This window comes from Telopea speciosissima, chromosome 9, assembly GCF_018873765.1.
Source record: "Telopea speciosissima isolate NSW1024214 ecotype Mountain lineage chromosome 9, Tspe_v1, whole genome shotgun sequence".
NCBI classification, from domain to species: Eukaryota; Viridiplantae; Streptophyta; class Magnoliopsida; order Proteales; family Proteaceae; genus Telopea; species Telopea speciosissima.
This window is the reverse complement of record NC_057924.1, coordinates 56,339,567-56,351,480: the sequence shown is the minus strand read 5'-3', so window position 1 is coordinate 56,351,480 and position 11,914 is coordinate 56,339,567. Positions and strand designations below refer to the sequence as shown.

Genomic DNA, 11,914 nt, shown 5'->3' with positions numbered 1-11,914 from the left:
TTTAACAGGTTAGCTCAAGGCAGAGACATGCATAGTCTAGGTCTTGTGCCGAGTATGACCTCAGATAGAGCCTATTGGAGGGCAATGATCCACGTCGACACCATGTAGCTAAGATTTTTCTGATTTCCTGGGCTATCCTCTTTCCTCTTACTTTCATTTTTCATTTTTCATTTCTCACTTTTCTTATCTCATTTCTTTCATGTTTATTCTTCATTCCTCTTACTTTCCTTTCCTTTTGTGAAGACCTCAGTTTTCCCTATTTTGTTTTGAAAGGATCCATGTAACCGACCCCATTTAGTTAGGATAAGGCTGAGTTGTTGTTGTTGTAGCTTAAGGCAGAGGCAAGAGCTGTTCGACTGGGACTTTGTTGGGCACGTGGTGTGGGAGAGAAGTGTATAGAAGTATCGGCAGTTGCAGAGTCAGTGATCCAATTTCTCAGTGGAGGGGACAGTAAGCTACGGCCATGGGAGTTATTCCAGTTTTTATTTGATATCATTACTCTATCTGGACATTTTACTGATGTACATTCTGTTAAACAGCCCAAGGACAACATTGTTTTGGCACATTCTCTAATTACTAGAGCATGTACACACAAGCACTATTGTTCACTCTCTTACTCTAATGTGGTAACCTTTTTAAGTTAATGGCAGTTTCTATTTTCACTGGAAAAAGAAAAACAGAAAACTGTGCTTTGTTTTTTATCTTTTCTTGGAGATTGTTTAATTCAGAAACTTCAAGGGCAAGTGTTATTTGGCCCCTTTGGGAAGCTAGTAGTGACAGGATATTCAACAGCCATTCTGCGGCTCTGCCTCAGTCCATGGTGTTAAATACGATGCTTAGGCGACAGCCGCCTAGATCCCAAGAAATCAATGGGTAACTTTGTTATTTGTATTAGGTTGGGTATATTTTGTGCATTCTATTTCGTTAGTTAGCTGTTTCTCTGCCTATTAGCCCCTGTACACCCCCCTCCCCCCTTTATCTCCTTTCTATTAATTAAGATAAGTTTCTAGCAAAAGAATCAACTTATTTTATTTTCTACTGATCCAGTCATCTCATCCAGAGAAGCAAGTTCATATCAAATAAAATTAAATGCGAAGTTAAATTATCAACTTAAAGAATCCCCTCTGATGTTTCTTCCACCAGAAAACTAAATCAAGTGAAGGAATTGGGGGGGAGGGGGGGAATGTGATGCAGTTCACCAACTTGACAGGAACCTATGCAGCAAGAACTAATACAATTCAATCTCCAATACATTACCTTGTGATAGTGCCATGATATCAAAATGCATCCAAGCAAGATGCGCTACTTATTGACAATATGGAGCCATGTTATAAACCACCATAAAGGGAAACACGAGGCCATAGAAGAACAGCCTCCTCAAGGAAACACTTGTGATGCGGTTCTATTCTTGAAACCAATCATCTTGTTAATTGCACTCACATATGCAAGGACACTAGAGACAATAATATCCACTCCTTCACTAGTTTCACTGGCAAGACAGGAAAAAGGAAGTTGAGATTGTAAAGAAGAAAATATTCACAAGTGAAATTTCATGAGCTGGCTTACCTGAAAGTAGTAGGAGAGTTTACTCCATCAGTTGCTTGAGTAGATATTTGCCTTTTCTGCTCTTGTATTACAACTCTCGTGGAGGCTACTGCATCAATACCTGTTGTTACTGGCTTTATGGAGTATTCACAAATCGTTACTGGCAGCTGGAAACAAGTGAAAAAGAAAAGGAAGAAAAAAATTATTTAGCTGTTCAGTAAAAGTAAAATAATCAAGTATAAGGGGCGTATCCAGTGCACGAGGCTCCCGCCACTGCGGGGTCTGGGGAGGGTTATAATGTACGCAGCCTTACCCCTGCTTTTGCAGAAATGCTGTTTCCAGACCTTAGTTAGTAAAGTCGCGTATCATACGCGTATTATACGCGTTCCCGTATTTTTAAACGTATAATACTCCCGTCCCCGTATTTTCCCGTATTTTTATAAAAAAACGCGTTTTTTAAGCAAGCACGTATTATACTCGAATAATACACGTATTATACGTTTTTTTTTATAAAAAAAAAATTATCCAAAAGATTAGAATTTAGGGAAACGATTTCACTTTCCCTTTCGTCCCTTTCGATTTGCGTTGAACATCCAACCGTAGCAGGCAAAAGTAGCCGCCCTCCATCTCCAATCATCCTCGCCATCTCCGTTCAACAAAGCGGCACTTAAGTCTTGTACTCTCCTCTTGTTTCTCTGGTCTTTCAACTTGCTCATGTCATTTTCAGACAATCTACATTCATTTCTTGTAGATTATTGATATTTTGGTATGTTAAATGATAATCTTAGAGATGTTATATAGCATATTATATTATTGTGTTTATTTTAGTTAATAAAATCATGATATTATTTTGTTTATTAGGTGGTGAATGCATGTTATATAATGAATATATGTCCGTTTTTTTTAAAGTATTATTGCCGTCTATGCCGTATTATATCCGTATTAAACGCGTACCGTATTATTACCGTATGCATTTTATGAAGCCGGATTTTTGAAAAGTATTATTACCGTCTAATCCGTTTAACTGCCGTACGTATCCGTTCCCGTTCAATTGCCGTTCCCGAACTTACTAAGTTCCAGACTCGAATCCATGACCACTTGGTCACAAAACAACATTACTCAAAAACCACCCAGCACAAGTAGATCCAATGGTTTATTATTCAATGTCAAAACAGATTAAGAAGGAGAAATTACCAAGGTTTCCAATATGAAAGACAGATTGAACAGAGGAAGATATGGAAATTTTCTTGTAAAAATATTTAATAAAGGGTGTACCCAGTGCACGAGGCTCCTGCCACTGTGGGGTCTGGGGAGGGCCATAATGTACGCAGGCTTACCCCCACTTCGCGGAGAGGCTATTTCCAGAGACTCGAACCCGTGTCCACTTGGTCACAATGGAGCAACTTTACCGTTGCACCAAGGTCCACCCTCAATTGTTAAAATATTTAAATATTCCCAAAAATATAAACAATAAACAAACAACTCAGCCTTATCCCAAATAAATGGGGTCGGCTCCATGGACCTTGCCCTCCAGTAAGCTCTATTCGAGGTCATACATGATACAGGGCCTAAACTACGGATGTCTTTCCTCATCACTTCTCCTAGGCTAATTTTTAAATATTTAAAAAGATTTGTTTTTTTAAAATATTCCCAAAAATATACACCACAATAATGTACGTCACCATGTAAAACACTTATGCATGCTCAGATTTTTAGATACAAAGTGAACAAACAGACATAGACCAAAAGGAAAGCATCAGAGAAGCTAAGGGAGTAATTCACTCAGAAAACCAGTAGAGTCTCTCCTATGTGCTTCACTTCTTAGTGGAGACAAGAATATTAATGACCAACTGTTTGCGGGTTAATCTAGCAGAAAGATTTGGAGCCTTATCGTGAGCACTTTGGGAACAAAATGCTCATCCCCAGCAATTACACTCTAGATACCTGTTTTCCTATTAACATGGTGAAGCCTAAAGAGCACATTGTGGAAGGTTAAATATTCCCAGGTTTATGGAAAATCTGGACACACGGGAAACTCATACAGCTGATGTGATTTCAGGTTTCAGTTTGCATATGACCATCTGTTTTGTAATAATATGACCTGTCCTCAATCAAGGGCAAATGTAGAAAGGTAGCTAGAAGACAGATAATCATAGGTTTACTATAACAGCCTGGAGCTACTTCCTTCAAGGAATGGCAATTGGAACCTGTATCAGAAATGGTAAGGGAACCACGTTGCTGAATTGGTAGCTAGAATTGTTTAGGATCAGCCATCACCACTGACATTATAGTACAAACAGATGGAGCTGGAAGACAGATAATCATGGGTTTACTATAACAGCCTGGAGCTACTTCCTTCAAGGAATGGCAATTGGAACCTGTATCAGAAATGATAAGGGAACCACGTTGCTGAATTGGTAGCTAGAATTGTTTAAGATCAGCCATTACCACCATTAACATTACAGTACAAACCAACAGGCCTCAGATTGTGGAACTAGACAACTTTAAGTTATAATATGGCTTCAAGCAGCAGTCTGAATCTGTCAAGGTTTAGAGTAAGCAGATTAACATGATGGACAACTCTTATCTGATATAAATAAATGACGAAATAGAGTGCAGTGTTAGAGAATAATGGCTTGTGTCCTAATGTCCACAGCCCACTTTATTTATAATCAAAGAGTTGGGTTTTAGGTTAGAGATGTAAGTAAGAGAAGGAGGAGAAGTTGAAGGAGAAAGAGGTGAGGAAGAGAAGAAGAAGAGAACGAAGAGAGATATTTCGGTTGTGAATGACTTGTGTTGGAGAGTGTTCTCCACACAGCTATATTACTTCATTAATAATGATAAATAAATTACATCCACCTCCCTAGGGAGGTAAAAGGTAAAAAAGGAAATAATGAAGAAAATACATAATAGGACTGCTAGAACTTAACCAGTTCCTAAAATATCCTTAGACCAAAATATCTAATAACTCTAACACTCCCCCTCAAGCTGGAGAATAAATATCATGCATTCCCAGCTTGCATAAAAGGGTACCAAACTGAAGGGAGGTAAGCCCTTTGGTGAAGATATCGGCCAGTTGATCACCAGTCTTAAAAAAGGGAGTACAAATACAGTCAGAGTCTATCTTCTCCTTGATGAAGTGTTGATCCACTTAAATATGCTTGGTCCTGTCATGTTGCACTGGATTGTGAGCAATATTGATGGCTGCCTTGTTGTCACAGTAGAGTCTCATAGCGCCTTCAGTATCAAAACGCAGTTCATGAACCAGTCGTTTCAACTTTCAACCATATGAGTTCACACACTCTATGAGCCATGACTCTAAATTCTGCCTCTGCACTGGATCTAGCTACAACATGTTTTTGGCTTCTCCATGTAACCAAATTACCTCCCACAAAGGTACAATAGCCAGAGATAGATCTCTTGTCTGTGATGGATCCAGCTCAATCGGCATCAGTAAAACCTTCTACTCTCAAGTGATCATGCTTGGTATACAACAGTCCTTTCCCTGGAGAAGACTTCAAATATCTGAGAATACGATATACAACATCCAAGTGACTACTCTTGAGGGCATGCATAAATTGACTCACCACTCCCACTGCATAGGAAATATCTGGGCATGTCATGGAAAGATAAATAAGCTTCCCCATTAACCGCTGGTACTTTCCCTCATCAACAAGGGAGGGACCATAATCTTCTCCTAGCTTGTGGTTTTGCTCAATAGGGGAACTTGCTGGTTTGCAACCTAACATTCCTGTCTCCATCAACAAATCAAGGACAAACTTCCTTTGACATATGTTGATTCCACTCTTGGACCTTGATACTTCAATCCCTAAGAAGTACCTCAAGGGGCCCAAATATTTGATTTCAAATTGTTGAGCCACGTAGGCATTCAGTTTATCTATCTCAGCTGCATCATCTTCAGTGACAACAATATCATCCACATAGACAATAAGAGCAGTAATGGTACCATTGCCCCGCTTTGTAAAGAGAGTGTGGTCTGGAGAATACCCATTCTTCAGAATAGCTTGTCGGAAGCGCTCAAACCATGCCTTTGGTGATTGTTTGAGATCATATAGTGCCTTCTTGAGAAGACACACTTTCCCAAGGTATTTTGAAACCTGGTGGAATTTGCATGTACACTTCCTCATCCAAGTCACCACGAAGGAAGGCATTCTTGACATCTAACTGGTATAATGGCCAATCTTTATTGGCAGCCAATGATAGGACTCTTATCGAGTTATCCTTAGCCACAGGAGCAAATGTCTCCTGATAGTCAATTCCATAGACTTGACTGTACCCCTTGGCCACCAACCTTGCTTTGTATCTCTCAACAGTACCATCAGCTTTATATTTGATTGTGTAGACCCATTTGCATCCAACTGGAACACGTCCCCTAGGAAGATCCACCAATTGCCAAGTACCATTCTTCTCAAGAGCCATCATCTCCTTAGACATAGCTTGTCTCCACTTTGGATTAGAAATAGCATCAGTAACATTCTTGGGAATAGAAGCAGTAGAGAGAGCAGTAATAAAGGCAAGATCTGTAGGAGAAAGAGCATCATAGGAAACAAACTAGGCTATAGGATAAATACAAGCCCTTTTCCTTTTTCTAACAGTAATAGGAAGGTCTAAGTCATATGGAGGGGAAGGGATGTCACCTGATTGAGGAGAATGAGTCTCAGGATGTGGATCTGGATCCAAAGAGGACTCTTTGTAGGTCTTCTTTCCTGTATTATGCAAGCCTTTACCTCTTTTGTATTTAATGTGGTAAAACTTCTCCTTATCAGAACCACTTTCAACAACTAATTCTGTATTCACATCCACATCCACAGTCCTGGGCTTTCCAATGTCAAGCATAAAGGGACAGATAGGTAGGAAATCAGCAGCCTATTCACTCCCACAATTCTCCCCCTGAAGAAAATGCTGAGAAGGGGCAAAAAAAGGAACAGACTCAAGGAAGGTGACATCTTTGGAGATAAGGCACCTGTGAGAAGAAGGGTGATGGCACTTGTAACCTTTGGAAGGAGAAAAGTACCCAAGAAAGAGACACTTGAGAGCTTTGGGATCAAGCTTGGTGCGATGGGGTTTGTTAACATGCACATAATAAACACAGCCAAAGACTTTGGGTGGAACAGAGAAAGTAGAAACCTGTGGAGATAAGATTTCTATGGGCGATTTGGAACCAAGGAGTTTGGTAGACATGCGATTGATGAGAAAAGAAGCAGTGAGAAGAGCTGCAGACCAGGAACATGCATGCCGAAGAGAAGACTCCGAGTGACCTCCAATAAATGGCGATTTTTCTTCTCAGCTACCCCATTTTGTTGGGGTGCGTCAACACACGCTAGCTGATGGATAATGCCATTGTCAGTAAAAAAGGATTGGAGGCCACTGAACATGTACTCCCCCCCTTTGTCAGAACGAACAATTTTGATTCGAGTATCAAACTGAGTAAGAATCATCTGATAAAAATTTTTAAATGCATCACAGACATCACTTTTATGCTTCATAAGAATAGTCCAAGTAGCACGAGAAAAATCATCAACAAAGGAAACAAAGTAATGATAGAAAAATAAAGAGGTAGTAGGGGAAGGTCCCCAAACATCAGTATGCTCAATATGGAAAGGAGCGGACAGTTCTATTACCATGATATGGATAAGAGGAACGACAATGTTTGGAAAATATACATGGTTCACATTGAAAAACATGAGAAGAGGCAATAGAAGAAAATAAGTGAGGCAATTGTTTCCTCATTACAACAATAGATGGATGGGCAAGATGACGATGCCATAACATAACAGACTCCACAAAACTACTATCATTACGTCCACACACATAGGACTGAACTATGGGCAAACAAGGTTCAAGAAGATAAAGGCCTTGCTCCTCACGTCCACTACCAATAATCCTCTTCGTCACCAAATCCTGAGAGAGAGAGAGAGAGAGAGAGAGAGAGCAAACATTGCAACGAAGTGTTTTAAAACTTAGTATTGGATTCTTCAGATTGTCTGTACTGCTATCAAACGAGAAAAATGCACTATCCATTATGCTACATAAGTGGGTCAATCCACGTGGTTTAATAGGTTTCTCTTCCTGCATTGATCGTTATGCATTGTTAATGTATTTGAGATTCAGAATTTATCTGTTGCCTCTTTCTTTACATTTATTTACACTGAATGCCTCTTCATTGAACTTGAAATTTTAGTTCAGACATTGCTTCTAGTCACTTTGGTTTAGTCCTCACAATGGAAAGAGAGAAGTTAAAGTGATTTATATGTACAGTGCTTCTCTCTCAGGTTGAGACTCCTGACTGAACTCTCTCTGAAATAAAATAGAAAGTAAACTCCCTGGAACATATCAAGGACCCCCATGACTTAAAACAAAAAGTTACTATAAATAGTAAAACTGGAACTACAGTAAATAATAATTTTTTAGCTTACTGTGCACAGTTAAACTGGATATACTGAAGAGTAAATCAAAGCTTCCAAAAATATGTAGATATATATATATATTAGAATTGTAAAGTAATAAAAAAAACCGTATATAGCTCCTAACATTAACAATATTAACTGTAACAAAAATACAAGCATTTCATGTTGTGACAAATGAAAGCATCCCAAAAGTAAACTAAAAAACAAATAAAACCCACTGCTGGTCTTGTTCTGCCTCACTTCTTTGGGGAAACATTATCTATATTTTTCAAGAATTTAGTCTTGATAATTCTCCAGTAAGATTGGGAAGAAAAAGTTGTTTCAAAAAATTTCAGAACGTCTGTCTAAGGGAAAGCAAAAGCCATCCTCCAAAATATTTCTCAATAAAAAGGTGGGACATACCTAGGAAAGGGAAGTTGAAGTCTTCCCTTGCGCAACCAAAAAGTGTCGCAAAGGAAACCTTTCCCTCTCCTTCCCCTCCCATACATCTTCTCAGGAAAGCAAACAACACAGCATAAGGGTACAGTAGAACATACATATTTTTATGTCCAAAGTTCCCAGATTCACAAAGCAGAGTTTCTCAAGGCCAGTGTTTAATAAGGAGGTCGGATACATAATATGTGATAGGTACTTCACTTAGCACTGAATTGCATCACATTCTTTGAACTTTAATGGAAAAGATCCAGAGAAAATAAAACAGAATCATTCTATTCAAACCTTGACAATGTGACCAATGGCTTTGTAAGATGCATCAAGAACACTTCATCCAACTGAACTTGCTACATGCTCTACTCCGTCAAAATCAACAAGTTTAACAGTTGCAGTGGAAACACCAAAAGTTCCACATGTAACCTGAATCATTGAACCAACAAGAGATGAACAAACTATGTTCTAACAAATGCTAGCTTAAAAATTAACTGGTAGAGAAAAAATAAATTAGAGGTTATGAATTACTTGTATATCACCAAGCGACCAACAAACTTGTGGCTGGATGATTTTATCTGACACTAATGCTACTATGTCGTCATCAGATAGATGCTGCAATACCAAAAGTTATAGTAAGCGGTATAAGCATCTAATTGTCTATGATGTCAGCCCAAGGCAGCTTGAAATTGGTTTACCACAACTTTATTTATATAAAAAAGAAAAGAAAAAAGAAAACACAGCTCAAAATTATCATATATATCATGCAAGGAAATGATAAATATTGTTTCCTCTTGTAGCTGAAATACCAAGGGTATAATTGGGACAGCTTCTGAGAGGTTTTGGAATAATCACTGCCTCCTGCCGTGTAAGCCACCTATAAGCCTACAAGCCCATAACCCCCCCCCCCCAAAAAAGCTTCATGGCTTTTACTCCTTTTAGTGCTGGGGTCAGTGATTAATCCGAACCGACATCACCTGCCTTTTTTTTTTTTTTCCTCCAAAAGCAGAAGCCTGAGAAGCTATCCCAAACATACACCAAGTCTATGTCATGTTGTCATGATATCAAGCCTCATGCTCATAGAAGTACCCCCAGTATAAATAATGAGCAAAGGAAATTACATAGACATTATCAAATGTCTTATGGACCAAATTAGGAATAGAGATATAATTGTATCTCAATGTATGCATTACCTAATCCAAATGGAATTTAATCGTAAATTTAGTCCTTTTTATAGTGAAAATCAATATTTCTAAGAAAAGAATAAGGGATAGTGTACAATAGAATAGGACCAAGGTTGTGAGCACCACATTGAAACAAAGAGAAACCAAACAATAAAGAGAAAAAGAACTAAAATAAAAAAAAAATCTAAAAGAGACTAGTTGCCCCCAAATGTGAATAACAAACTTAGTTGATATTCTTATAAATTAATCATGAATATAAGTACCAAAGATTTCAATTGTAATATGGGTTCAAGGGTATAATTGTCCATAGGGTTTATTTTGTGTTGCCCTAGGGGCTTTATTGTCTTTGTACCCATATCTTATTGTTAAATAAATATTGGCTGTGTCTCATAGACACAAGTCACAGTTCCCAAAGTCATCATGGTATCAGAGCAGAATCGACCTAGGGATTCTAAACCCTAATCGGTTCTCTCTCCTCTCTTCTCTCTCTTTCTCGATCTCCTCGTAGCATCGCCGCCACCACCACATCACCATCGCGTAGCACCGCCGCCTTCTACCGCCTCTCTCCCTTCTAGCGCCACCGATAGGGCAGCGGTACCACCTCCACCACCTCCGCCACCCTCGGCGGTGATTTCCTAATCCACTGAGGGCCTTTTTTGTCCCTCTTTTTGTTCTCACATTTCTTCCTAATGTTTTGAATGATTGTTTTCACCATTCCTTGTGGATTTTTTTGGTGTTGGTTGAAGGTTTAGTTCTCCTCCAACAACCTGTGTGATTTTTTTTTTTTTTTTTTGGAACAATGGAAAACAATTCAGATCTTTCTATTGCTACATCTGGAACTGATGGGCAAGTTCATGGTTCTCATGACGGCTTTCCCACCTTTCCTATTTGCTTCGTTCATTTAGACGGAAGCAATTATTTGATGTGCTCGCGATCCTGTTATCTTGCCATCGACTCCCGCGGGTATTTGGGTTGCCTCACTAGTACGAAGGTGAAACCCACCACTGAAGGTGCTGACCAAGAGAAGTGGGGTTCTGCCAGCTCCCTTGTTATGTCATACCTTCTCAGTAGTATGCAACCCCAACTTACTCGGGAATATCTCTTGTTGGACACTGCAGCAAAAACTTGGAAAGCTGCTCAGGAAACCTATTCGCAGGTTGGAACGATGCCTAGGTCTATGAACTGCAAGAAACTTCATGAGACCAAGCAGAAGGAACTCAGGCCGTCCCAATATTAATTTGAGTTGCATAGTTTGTCGTAGGAATGGGAATTTTATGATACGTTCCAGGCCTCTACACCTACCGATGTTATCAAGTTTCAGAAACAGGTAGATAAATTTGTTTGGTGTATGATTTTCTGCCAATGAAGCATGTCAAGTAGGGCAATCCAAAGAATTGAATGGAAAGAGGACAAATTAAATGGGTCAAGTTCCAAATTTCAGGCCTTAGCTTAATTGGATGGCCCACCATGAATTGCACAATAGCTATAAATTTTTCAATGGCCTGGAATCATACAACAACAACGACAACAACAACAACACAACCTTATCCCAACTTAACGGGGTTGGCTACATTGATCCTAGTAGAGACAAAATTAAAATAGAAGTAAAGGCCAAGGGGAGGGGCACACAACATTGACACAAACTCTAGGGCATCGATCCTTCCTAGCTACGTACTGCTTCTTAACTACCCAATATTCAGGACTCGAAATTGGAGTTTATTACAATAACAACATCACAACATCAAAGTCCAACTAAATGAGGTCGGCTACATGGATCTTTGCTCTCCACTGAGCTCTATTTGAAGTCATGCCAGGAATAAGGCCTAAGCTAAGCATGTCTTTCTTCACCACTTCTGCTATGGTAACCTTAGGCCTGCCCTGGCTCCTTTGATTCCCTCAATCTGAATCAAGTCACTCCTCCGGACTGGGGCATCCGAAGGCCTCTGTTGAACATGGCCATGCCACCCCAAACGACTTTCTCTAAGTTTATCATGGATCTGGATCAGAGCTACTCCCAACCCAGCTCTAACATGGTCATTCCATACTTTATCCTGCCTAGTTTTCCCACACATCCATCTCAGCATCCTCATCTCTGCAACACCAAGATTGAGTGTAAACCCCTTTTGCCCACCTTTTTTCCCCAAAAGAATAGGTAAGAATTGTATTATGTAGAAGAATAATAAAAACTCTGTACACATGATTTATTTGGACCACTTGATTTTGACTCATGGCAGGATTCGTATGGGCCCACAATCGACACGGGAGCAGGTAAGAGTGCACGCACCTACCAGTAAAATATGAGCCCAACCGACCTACCATGTGACACAAAATCAT

At 39.5% G+C, this 11,914-nt stretch overlaps 1 pseudogene; it reads right to left on the bottom strand.

Moving 5' to 3' along the window:
• Window positions 1-1,377: 1,377 nt before the first annotated feature.
• LOC122639137 overlaps window positions 1,378-11,914 on the bottom strand; it is a 92,757-nt pseudogene continuing 82,220 nt past the window's right edge.